Raw genomic sequence first — 13274 nt, 5'->3', positions numbered from 1 at the left:
GACATATTTTCCTCAGTATTTTCAAATTTATTTGTCTTCTGTGACATTTTAACTTCCATTATGATTTGATAATAGAAAAGAAAGATTTTTCATTCTCAAGTAACAAATATATTCAAGAGAAATAAATAAAATCACACGTGTAATAACCTGAACATAAATCTGATCAACCATTTGCAACACTCTTGAAAGAAGAGAGGAAGAGATATGCATGCAGATATCCTAGAAAGTCCTAGAAAGAGACAGTGGTGATTAAATGATACATGACCAGTTTTAAGGCTTTCTATTTTGGTTCATAAAAAAGAAAAAAGAAATGAGAGGATGAGCCATCATTTTCATCTTTACTATTGTATATTCAAAAGGTTATTTGAAATTTAGACTTAAATAAAAATTAATGAGGAGGCCATGTTCCTTGCATAAAAAGGAAACCCATGCTTTTGAAATAGTGAGACCTGCATATCACTTGCCTCTGATAAACAAAGTTCCAAGTTAGTATTCAAGCAATGCTCACAAGGAAAGAATATAGGAGAATTAATATTTCTAGATACCACAACATCACGTCAACCCAGAGTATGTCAGTAATCACATGAGCCTCAGGTTTACCAACTGGTCAAGCAAACGCCAAATTACATCTTGAAATGTGATTATATAAAACACAGTCTAATCAACCAGACGTTAAATGTTTAATGCAAAATATTAAGAAAAAATATGTAATCTTGTAACAATGAATATGGGTTATAATTTAGGTTAAACCAAGCAATTATCTTTATGATTATGTGAGCTTTGAGCTTTAAGCTAGCCCTCACAAATTTCCTTCCCAAGAGGGGTTTTGCCTCTTTCAAATGCCTTAATTAGAGACTTAAGTGGAAGGATGGAAAAACAGAAATAATCAAGAACCCTCTCTTCATCTCAGTCCAAGGTTAAAGCTGTCTTATCAATAAGGTATCTCTAGTTTATGACTTTTCTTTTCCCTCCCTCCCTCCTCTCTCTCTCCCACCCTTCACCTTTTGCCTTGTTTTCTTCTTTCCTTACTTTCACAGTAGTGAAGATTTTTCACTGTTCTAACCACATTGTTATGGGGTCTCCTTAAAATCACAAATGGTTTTTAAAACACCTGGCACTGACATACATTATTTCAAATAACAATTATCTCCTATCATTGGAATAGATTGATTACGATCACTGTTTGTGAGACATACAAAGACAGATATGCCCTTTCTTGAAAGATATGTGGAAAATCTGAACTTAGAGACAATGCAAAATCGTTGGAATGTCTCCTTCAAAACTTTGTGTGAATTTTGTTTGCTATTTTTAGTATGTGGTGTGCTAAATTAGATTACCATTCCAATTTTGCATTCCTTCCCACTAATAGCATTATACTGCTACACTCTGTGCCATGTGGTTGAGCGTGCCTCTCTATGCAGTAGGCAAAGCAAACACGCCGCCAATTTTGGCACTTGCTTTGAAAAGTGAATGCTAGTGGCCAGCAGGTAAGTAGGGGCTTTTTTTTTTGTTTTTGTCCTCTTGTGTTTCTGCCATCCACCATAAGAAGAAATTGCTCTGTGTAAACACTGCTCTCAGAAGAATGAGGAAACATGAGGAAGAGACCTGAACCTAAGTTGCAACCTGGAGTCAAATCCAGCTGTTCTCAGCTGAACTAAGAGAACCTCCAGCCTATTTTCGCATCTGTCAGTGCGAAATAAATATTTGTTCATTGTAAGCCACTGAATTTTGGAGTTGTTTGTTAGGCAGCCTTATTACAGCAATAGCTGACTGATGCAAATATGCCTTTGTAAATAGAAGGTTGAGTTTCTTCCTACCCTATTTCTCATTTAAGGCAGAAGGGAATTGTAATAGGATTTCATCACAGATTGGCAGATTTTTACTTGAGGAAGTAAAAAAGTTTGCCAAAATGTTCCCTTCCTTTGATCAGATGGTCATTCATTACTATTTACCTGGGCTTTTCCCTCTGCTATCACTAGGCCCCAGAGGCTTACACGAAGTCTGAGACTCAAGAACACATAGAATTTTGAAGACATCCATTTGGTACAGTGAATCATGCACCCCAACAAAATACATGGTCTTAAAGCAAATCCATGTAGCTTTGGGTTTGAACCTACTTGTAAATAGGATCCTTTGAGCCTGTATTATCAGTTAAGGAATGGACACATTTGTGAATAGGACCTTCTAAGATCCTATTTAAGTGTGACCAAACTGGATCATGGTGGGTCTTAATCTATATGACTGGAAGCCTTATAAAGAGAGGAAATTCAGATGCAATCAGTCAGAGCAAACCACAGGAAGAAGCCAGAAGCCACAGAGGAAAGAGAAATTGCCACAGGACAGAGGACTGCCATCACCAGAAGGCTGCTGACTGTGCTAGAAAGCATGATCTTGCCAACATCTTGATTTTGGCTCTCTAGCCTTCACAACTATTAGAAAACAAATGCTGGCTGCTTAAGCCAACCCACTGTGTTATATTTCTCATAGCAACTCTGGCAAACTAAGAGACTCACATTCAAGTAGAAGACAGATAAAACCATTGCACTGGCACCCATCTCATGGTTCCCAAAATTGCCTCCACAGGGCATGCAAAATAAAAGCAAAACACTATGTGGAAAGTAGAGGCATCTGATATTTTCGTAAGCCCTAAAATACACACACAGACTGGCATGGCCATCGGGGGTACAGGAGTTTATATGAATATTAGCAATATATGTATACTGTTCCATACAACATTTTAACGCCAGTCTGGAGCTCCTCAAATACCTCTATATTTTTGGACCACCTCTCCTTATAATTTATGATTTTAAGCTCACAGAGGGAAAGTCCACTGATACTCATGGAAGTTTTACTATGCACCAGGCCCTATTTGGTATTCATGCACCGTCCCGTTCAATAAAAAATTCACAGTATTCCTACAGGTTTATTCAGAGGCACGTTGAGATGGGATTGGTAGGAATGGGTAGGCAAAATAAGTGGGAGCACTGTTTGTAGAGAATTTTAAAAAGAAACAAAAGCCATATGACCTTTGTCATAACCAGCAGACAGCAATTCTATATGATGTCAGGGAAAAAACACTCCTCCCTCAAAAATCTTTTATTGGTTGAAGTCAGAAGTTGGTACATTTTTCCTGTAACTGTCCAGATACTAAATAGTTTGGACTTCGCAGGCCACATGGGCTCTGTCACAGCTACTCAACTATGCTGCTGTAGCACAAACGCAGTCAACTGCTGCAGAAATATACAGCTAAGGTCCAAATTAGCATCAGTTTTAATACTTGTGCTTTAATAAACATTGTGTCCTGCATGAAAGTGAATTCGGAGAACTCTCAATTATGCAGCTAGCATCTGACACATGCAGATTCAGCAACACGTGCTTATAAATTCCCTGCAAGAGTTGAAGAGTAAGTTCTTAATGGTTAGGCACAGTTCAGGCCTCCAACTCCTACAATATTTTTTCCTTGTTTGTTTGTTTTGTTTTGTTTTGTTTGGAGGGACTGGTTCTTTATTTCAAAAAGAAATTTGTCAATTTTCAGTATCAAAACAGTTGCATTAATGTTTTCTCTTTTTCCCAATCTGCCCCCAAAAGAGATCACACCAAGGAGGGTGCATTTTAAGCCAATAAGCTGCAGGATGCACACCTAACAGACCTCACAGAAACCTCACCAAAAAGGGGGAACCTGGGTGGGGAAAGAAATTGCAAAAGATCAGCATACTGCCAGCCCTGACTGTAGAGAGCACTCACAACCAGATGGGGTGGCCAGTGCACCCCAACCTCAAAGAAGCAAAGTTTCAAAATAATATAAAATTTAAAAAAAGTTTTGTACATAAGCTATTCAAGATTTCTCCATCACTGGCTGATACAAAGCATGAGATGGCACTTTTAAGAGACAGCAGCTTCAGACCTAGAAAAGGGTGATAAGATTTTTCATATGGCTAAATCAGTGGCAAAAATGTAATTTTCTTTACTTTCCTTTTTTAAAGGGAGGCAGGAGGGTACATCAGTGGTCACCCCAACATAAGGGGCACATGATCCATTCTGTAGCTGTTGTGGAGGGGGTAGAGAAAGGAGGGGACAAAGATTTGGTGTCAGACAGAAGTCTCACCATATTAATTTGGTCACTTTTGATGAGGAAAAAAAAATAATAAACTTGCCCTAAGATACCTTAAAGCTGAAAACCTGAACAGTACTTTTTTTTTTTTTTTTTTTTTTAATAGGCTACCTCCTGGAATCACCTTTCTGGTTTGGCTGGTGTTTTCTACAGAGCAATGAGGTTTCTCACAATGGAGTCTTTTCCTGGACTATGTTTGGTTCTCAGTGAGGCAGGCCCATACCTCTTTCCCTCCTCTATGGAGAGAGCAATATGTATTAAGCTGAAAACTTACTTTCCAAACAGTAGAAAGGGATTAGATTGCTGCTTCAGAGCTGTGGAATTATTTGGAATGTTTTACAAATGATTGCTACAACAACAAAAAGGGGGGTAATTACAAAATGTACACAACACAACATGCTTTTAAAGACACTTGAATTATGCTCACATTCCCTTAAATGTTGTTCCCAAAAGTGCTCAGCCCCTAGCCCAGTTGCAACCTCTGGGAAAGGCCGAGGCAGTTTGGTGAAAAAGACACAGGGCAGGGATGGGTGGGTGGGTGTGTGGGTGGGTGCACGGCGAGAGGAGAAAGCAGCCTTCCAGTTCAAGATCAGCCCTCAGTTTAAAGGTCAGCTTCGGGCAGGCCGGCCTCAGGCAGAGTCGGGGTGAAAGGGAGGAGCAGCGCCAGGGCGGGACTGGGGTGCTGTACATCTCATTCAGGTCAAGCAGAGTCTGGTCCAGCATTCTTTGTGTACAGAAGTGCTCCACTTTGGTGCATTTCAGTTTATCTTCCAAATCATCAATTGTCTTTTCCAGCTTGGCTACTGATCTCTCAGCAAACTCAGCACGGGTCTCTGCCTCCTTAAATTTCTCAGTAAGAATCTTAATCTCTTCTTCATATTTGTCTTCTTTTTGAGAGTACTTTTCTTCAGCAGCACTGAAACACTTCAGGTTCTGGTCCGTCAGCCTGATCTGCTCATCCATCTCTCAGCAACGGGACTCTGTCAGCTCAGCTAGTTCCTCAGTGAGTTCCACGTCCTCTTCAATAATCACCAACTTACGAGCCACCTCCTGGTACTTCCGATCTGCCTCTTCTGCTATGTGCTTAGCTTCTTTGAGTTGTATTTCCTGGAGTTCCATCTTTTCTTCATCTTTTAAAGCCCGATTTTCAATAACCTTCATACTCTCTTGCTCTCATCAGCAGCTTTCTCTGCTTCCTCCAGTCTTTGCAGGGCAGTGACCAGTCGCTCCTAGCGCAGGTCCAGCTCCTCTTCAACCAGCTGGATCCGACGGTTCAAGGAGGCCACCTCAGCCTCAGCCTGTTCCCGGGCCCACCTTTCTCCCTCCACTTCCCGCTGCAGGTGCTCAGCTCTCTCCTCAACATCATCTGCCTGCTGCTGTAGAACCTGGATCTTGCGCTTCACCGCCTCTATGGTGGTGGTCCTGGCCATGGTGCTCATCCAACAATCGCTTGCACTTGGGTTCCTGACTCCTCCGCTCGGCTTTGTAGCCGCTTCTCCCAATTCCTCCAGTTTTAAACATACTTGTGTTTAAACAGAACATTTGAAATAATCAGTGATAGCACAATAATTGAAAACTTGAAAAAGGCATCACACGAAATATTTCAATTCTGTCAGTTGTTCTGAAGCAATGGCCAATGTCAATGTTTGGTATCACTCACCATTGTTTCCATTTAGTTTTGCAGAAAAATAAAAACTTCCGAAATTTTTTTACCAAATTTATTGGAAGTTTGCGATGAATTTTCTGACAAAGACATTTTATAAGAGGTTTTCCAACTGTGGAGATATTTGAAAACTCAATCCCAAAGAAATAAAGACACACTGGAAAGACAATTTCTGGAATTTACTGTGGAATATAAATTTTATTAATTTCAGTCAAACTTACAGTAAAGACTTTTCCTAACTATTTGGATATCTGTTGATTCTTGGAAGAAAAAAAATTAAATAAAAATAAACAAAAACTGTTCTTTGCTCCTCTATGAACCAATATCTATGCCAATATAGATTGGCAAATCTGGCTGTACTGTCCATTGAACATCAATGTGCAAAGAAGATTGATTTTTATGAAATAATTAACAAATACGCACAAGTTAAAGACCCAAAACAAAAACTGTGATGCTATTATCTGTTACTGCAACAGACTGACCAATATGTAGGTATAAGTTTTTCCCTTTCTTAAAAGGACATTCATGCATTTTAAAAGTTTTTAACTCTTACTTTCTCCTCTTATACACTATAATATTTATATTATTTACTTAAGTATAATTTTATTACAGACATGACTATACATATGACATGCAATAAAATAAGGTTTTCACTGTCTGCATTCCTTTTCTACCCATTATTACTATTCATTTCATATTATGATGATTATTTTTATCAAGATAAACGATATTGTGTGTGTGCATGTGTGTGTATGTGAATGGGCATGAGAAAGTGAAGAATGATTCATCTAAAACTAACCAGTAGCTAATTATACCTGATTTGAAAACTAGGACTAATTATATAATGCAAATACTTGACTACATCTTGATAAATGGAATATAGCAATGGCTATGATTTGGAGTAAACGCAAGTCAGAGGGTGAAAAGCCAGCCCTAAATCTCCTAGTGTGCTCTACTGTGTGTTAATTAAATCTAGATTGGAATGGAGATGCAGAATGGGTCACAAATGATAAATACATCTGGTCCAACATTTGCATTCAAAGAACATGCCATATCTCATCCTATTAATTATGTGATTTAGTACTGATGTTTTTTAATCGATTTGTGCATTTTGACTATCAGCATTGGTCCTCTGTACTAGTGTGCACACCTCCAAGAGAGTGTGTGTATATATCCCCAAGCCCACACCTACCCACACACTATTCTCTCTACACTCCTGCAGGTACACACTCTGGTATTTTGGTAATCAGGATTTTGTAACTACATGCTTCTGTGATTATGAGTATTGTGATTTCTACTTAGCTAATTAAACCCAGGAAAATTAGTGTGTTTCCCTCGATTTCCTTCAAAGCTCATCTTTCTATCACAACTTAATTGAGTTATTAGGCTACAATAGAGACAAATTAAGATTCCCAATTATGTTTCCTCCTCTAAGGGAAGATATTGACACTGCTGTTCCAGTTATATTTGAACTGTCACTTTACAAAGGTATATACAGTACTTTTAATCATAAGCCCTAATCTTCTAAATTGGTTTGATTAATACGTTGCTTGAATCAGCTTTCATACAAAATTGGATTTCTTAGAATTTCAAAATAAAATATTGGATCAGGAACCCCATTCCTTTCCTTAAAAAAAAAAAAAAAAAAAAGCAGCTCAAGTGCTTTATGTGTGTCAATAATTCTTCTTTGTGAACTTTTTAACTGCCAGTAAAAATCCATCTGTGGAACTTTAAAGACTCTTTCAGTGGTGTGGCTATATATGTGTAGACATTATACTCTTGATAAAAGTATTTCTGCCACATAATGCATCTGATCCTTTAAAACTAAACTCATCTTTATCCAGCTAAATGTTTCTCCTTGGTTTGAATTGAACAGTAAATCTGAACTTAGAATGCTTTCAATTTTTTAAAGTCTATTTCAAAAGTACTCTTTCATATCCATTAAATCAATGTCTCCATGAGGAATGGAATTTTTCTTTCCAATATTATTTATTTGTTTGCAGAAGACCTTGGTGTTTACAAATTATTTTCAAATACTAATGGCAATAATAACCACCAAAAATCTCATCAAAACTTTTATTGAATACTCAGTGTATGCCAAACTTTCTATCAAGCTTTTTATATGCATTGTGTAATTTAAGTTCTCAACAACTTTAATAAGCTTGAAATTATTCTCCTTCATTTTATGGATGGGGAAACCAAAGCACAAAGAGATTAGATACCATTTCCTGTGGCACACGCTAAGGGTGGCCAGTACTAGCATTGTAAGAAGTGGCCAGTACTAGCATTTTAACCCAGGCTGACTGAATCTAGATAACATTCTTGACCATCCCAACAACTCAGAGCTTGGAAACTAATACTTAACAGAGATTAAGATCAAGGACATATAACTAGTAAGTAGTAGGCTCAAAATATAGATGTAGGTTTCCCAAATAAGCAGAAGTGAAACAGGGGTCAAGTGACATATCTACAATTAAAATGTCTTCAGAATATATCTGATTAGAAAAATTTAGTCCTAAATCTTCAAGTCCAGGTCTCCAGTTTGTTTTGGTTAATCCTTGTTAGATGGAAACAAAGAATGGGTCAGATTTTGTAAATTCCTCTGAGTCATACCTCCCAAACTAGGTCTTTTCTTAACATTTCCCATAAGAGAAGGTGTGGTGGTTTGAATCTGTTATGTACCTCACAAAAGGCCATGTTGTTTTAATCTATTCGGGCCAGCAGACCTATTGTGGGTGGGACCCTTTGGTTAGATTGTGTCCATGGAGATGTGACCCCACCCATTCAAGGTGTATCTCAATGATTTACTGGAGTCCTTTAAGACAGCTCAGGGAGAGAAAGAGCTCAGAAGCTGAGAGAGACATTTTGGAGAGAAGCTAAAACATGTAATGCAGAGTTTAGCCGCGGGAGAAACAAGCAAGGACCCATAGGAGCTAAGACAGAATCACAGAGCCATTTTTGAGAAGGCCACTGAAACCAGAAGCTAGACCCAGGAGAGAAGGTTCAGTGGAGCCAGCCATGTGCCTTCCCATATGACAGAGGAACCCCAGATGCCATCACCCTTCCCTCAGAGAAGGTGTCATCCTACTGATGCTTTAATTTGGACATTTTCATGGCCTTAGAACTGTAAATTTGTAAACTAATAAACCCCCATTGTAAAAGCCAATCCATTTCTGGTATTTTGCATTCTGGCAGCTTTAGCAAACCAAAACAAAGGGTATAGTCTAATGTATTTAGGCAAAAATCTCAGTGTATCTCACTCTCACTTTTTTGTAATGTGGTATTAGTATATTAAAGATTTTGAGACATCTTGCAGAAAATATACCTTCCTAATTATATTTAATCACTGTTGCTCATAGTGTACTGACTAAAAAAATCCTATATGTGGTAGGTAGGATGGCCACCCAAGATGCCTATATCCTACTCTCTGGAAACTGTTAATATATTATGTGGCATGGCAAGAGAGAATTAAGGTTACAGACGCACTTACCATTGCCAATTGGGCAATTTTGAGATGGGGAGATTATCCTAGATTATCCAATGGGCTCAGTGCAATCACAAGGGCCCTTTTAAGTGAAAGAGGGAGGCAGTAGATTCAGAGACAGATTTGAAGACACTGTGCTGCTGGCTTTGAAGATGAAAGAAGGGGTCACAAGCCAAGAAATTCGGGTAGCCTCTAGAAGCTGAAAAAGGCCAGGAAATGGACTCTCCACTAGAGCCGCCAGTAGGAACACAGCCCTGTGCACATCTTGATTTTGGATCAGTGAGATCCATTTTGGACTTCTAATCTCCAGAACTGTAAGATAATATATTTGTGTTATTTTAGATGACTAAATCTGTGATAATTTGTTATAGCACCTAATAGGAAACTAATAAACTATTTTTTCTTTTAAAAGCCATCGTCAAATTTAATCCTGGAAAAATTTGATCTACTCCATCATCTTGACTAAGAGAAACAAATGTTGAAACCTCAGAGCAGACAGAATTCTACTGTTTTAGTACTGCACTTCTCAAACTATAATGTGCATAGAAATCAGGCAAGTATGCTGTTAAAATGCAGATTCTGAATCCATAGGGCTTAGGTAGGGCCTGAAATTCTGCATTTCTAACAACGTCCCAGGTGATGCTGATGCTAGGAAAGTTTTAAAGAACACTTGAAGGAAAAAAAAAAATCCTCAGCCTTCATAGGTAAACTTTAGTAAAAAAACCCCATGAAATCTCAAAAAGAAAATGGTTGCCTGCAGATAAATTATCATGGCAATAGATGGCTCCATCCATCAAAATTTATGACATGGGAAAATTTTGAAGGAAAGGGGATAGAGAGAAAAGTCACAATTCATTGAGGTCTCCATTTCTAACAATTTAAAAACAATCTATCCCCCAATAAGACAGAAGATGTATGAAGCTCAAAAGGAAGTTTTATGAAATATTCTCAATTTGATCACAAAGTCATATACAATACCTGTTTTAGCACTGCAAAAGGATTAGATTTGCATAGAATAAAATGCTAAATTTAAAAAAAAAAAATGAACCTGGAGATTTTTGCCTTGTTCTCTTTTCAAACCTATATTTTAAAACAAATTTTATTCCCAGTGTTTCTTACCTGCTCTAGTAAGACCCCAATACAGGGATCCAGAAAGCCTCATCAATTATGTTACCTCTTACCTGCCTAGAGGTAAAAAAAAAAAAAGGAGCTTACGTAAATTTGAGGGTGCCAGAGAGAACCATTCTCTACTACCTCTGCCAACACAAAAAGAACAGACTCTTTTTCTTTTTTCTTTTCAGAGTAAATTCAGTGTCCCCGAAAGGTGCCAAGTTAATATCTCTTGAAAGGAACACATTCTTACCTGCAAATCTGGCAATGGTGATAAAAGGTTTTCCTTATGCCTGTTAAGTCCCCCAGGACTGTGTGTTTCCAGACCACATCTACTTAACTGGTCTTTATATAAGGAGACAGAAATTACAGAATAAACCATTTGCAAAGTGTCAGTTGTAGGTTCTTTGTGGATTAACCCAAAGTACATCATTTGTGCCTCAAGAAACCTTTGCTTCAACATCATTGCATTGGTACAATGTTGTAGAATTTGCAAAGCACTCTCCAAAAGTAAACACTCTACACACTTTCTGAGCACCTACTATGTGCCAAGCACTATTCTAAATTCATTGTATTCACAGTACCCGCTGTGTTGTATACCAGGCTTTGTATCAAAGTCTTCAGAAGTTTTATATTATATATTTCTCATCGCATCCTATAAGATAGGCAATATTACTGTTTCATGTGTGCATATACACGAGCAGCAGCACCAAGATATCATGCACATGCATGAACGTTTTCTATGGTCACACAGCAGATAAGAGGAGTCAGGATTTCAGTTGAGGCAGATCTGATCCAGAGCTCTGAACAATCACCCTACATAGTTCTCCTTACAATTCCAAGAAGTAGAAAGCTGCACTTACCAACAGGAAAATGATACCAGCGAGCATGATATGCCAAATGTCAGGCAGATAGTGTTGCACAGTTGATATCTGAACTCAGCTCTACTATCTTCAGAGTCCAAGGGCTGTCCAACTGGTCCTGGTATAGGGGCTCAACATGCTACCTTTCACTGAGTTTTGCTAGTATAGATGGACTGCACATTGCCCATAAGAAGAAAGAATGGGTGAGGCCTTATAATAGAGGACAATAAATAATTTGTGGCTTCCCTTATTCAATAATTTAGGTTTGATTGTACAAAGCAAACATGCTCATTTCTAATGGGAATGTGTCCCAGGCCTTGGAGAAAACACAGGCTGGAGAAATCTCCCTGTGGTCACCAGTTTCCCTTCCTGATACCCAGTTCACATGGCAGAGGTTTTCTAGGGAAGGGGCATTAGCAGCTGTTTCAGAACCAGGAGGAACTATCCAAATGTGACCATGGGCCAGACTTGGTAAGGCTAACTCCCAGCAGGTAACTCCCAGTTGTTACTTAACCACGACTGGATTGCGTTTCAGAACAGCAGTTCTTTTGGTTGCAATGACTATAAAGCAACTCAAGCTCACTCTCACTCTCTCTTTCTCACTCCCCACCTACAACAGATAGGTATGGGGTCCTCGACAAGCAAACACACCATGGAAAGAGTTCAGATGGACCTCACAGAAAATGGAACAAAGAAGACATCAAGGTCTGAGGCCGTCTTCCTCATCTACTCTTTAATTTTTAAGCAGCCTGGTCTCTCATCTCTGCTTAGCTCCATGCTTCCCGTTGTAGTCTACTCTCCATGGAGAACTTCCTCTGCCTACTCATGGCTTCTGCTCCCTCCTAACTTTAGACTGTACACACTAAATCAATGAATGAATCCCATAGCTGCATTTCAGGGAACACCCTACTCCCCCAGGAAAGCTGCAGAATCAAGGTAAACACTGGCAGGGGTTCGCAGCAGTGGGTTCAGGAAAGTTGGCCCTGAGGCCGCATTGAAAATGACAGGGCCCATAGTACCAGCATCTCTGAAGACGAATGGCTTTGGTGCCCACACTTAAAGCCAATACCATGGCTAAATGGCTTAGTCTTTCCATCCTCTGATCATAAGTTCTCAGGAATGGAATCTTACCACATGGTTGAATCAAATGTCTAGCCCACATGCAATCAGATGAGGAAAGAGAGAATGCAAGAGCATCCTTTGCCACAGATACTGTTATTCAAACTTCCTTCATCAGTTGGGGCTATGGAGGATGGAGTAAGAGGAGATATGGGCAGCATAATAATGCCAAAATATGCCTACTACCGCTAAACTGAAAATAGATCTAGATATGCCCACACTTTTATTATTATTTTTTAATGTTGATTTGCTTAGATTTTGAGACAGCTGGAAAGTAATATTCTAAACTTTCACTTGATAAATCAAGCCAATATTAGTGAACCTTAACACACCCCTACAGCAAACTGGTTGTGAGTAAATCTATAATAAACCCTTTTATCCATGGTGAAAAACTAAAGCGTTATTACACAATATTTAATATTTACACCAACAAGGATATTAGAATAATAAATTCTCAGAATTCAAAAGAAACTGCAGAAATCATTTCTATTGGACCTGACATTATTTTCCCCTAAGAACAAAGCAATGAGGTTCCAATAACACTGACATTTCCAACCTTAGGCAGACCAAAAAGCTAAATGATAATTGTGTTTGATGTTCCTTAAATATTTTCAGATAACTCCGTTTGTATCTCACCCATTTAATGAACATTGGAGAATTCTGTCTTTCAGGCATAAGCAGGTTGTTAGAACTCAGAACTTCTCTCCAAATGCTATTACAGATTCAACCCAGTCCCTGTCATGGCCCTCCAGATACTTTCTGAAATTACTCATGTACTTGTCATCTTACCAACTAGTCAGTACCTAGAGAGCATAATCTTGTCATTATGTCCTTAACACCTAGTAGACACCTGATGTAAAAAGGCGCTCAATAAATGCTTTTCAGATAAAATAATCATTTTTTTAATCCACAAATAATAAATAA

General features: G+C 38.5%; 1 protein-coding gene and 1 pseudogene across 8 annotated transcripts in view; both read right to left on the bottom strand.

Moving 5' to 3' along the window:
* GRM7 (glutamate metabotropic receptor 7) overlaps positions 1 to 13274 on the bottom strand; it is a 1009633-nt gene that overhangs the window by 539815 nt on the left and 456544 nt on the right. The window lies entirely within an intron of this gene.
* LOC119510323 lies at positions 4568 to 5541 on the bottom strand (annotated as a pseudogene).

The sequence above is a fragment of the Choloepus didactylus genome, chromosome 1, assembly GCF_015220235.1.
Source record: "Choloepus didactylus isolate mChoDid1 chromosome 1, mChoDid1.pri, whole genome shotgun sequence".
Classification (NCBI taxonomy): Eukaryota; Metazoa; Chordata; class Mammalia; order Pilosa; family Megalonychidae; genus Choloepus; species Choloepus didactylus.
The sequence above is the reverse complement of the archived record's forward strand: the minus strand, read 5'-3'. Positions and strand labels throughout refer to the sequence as shown.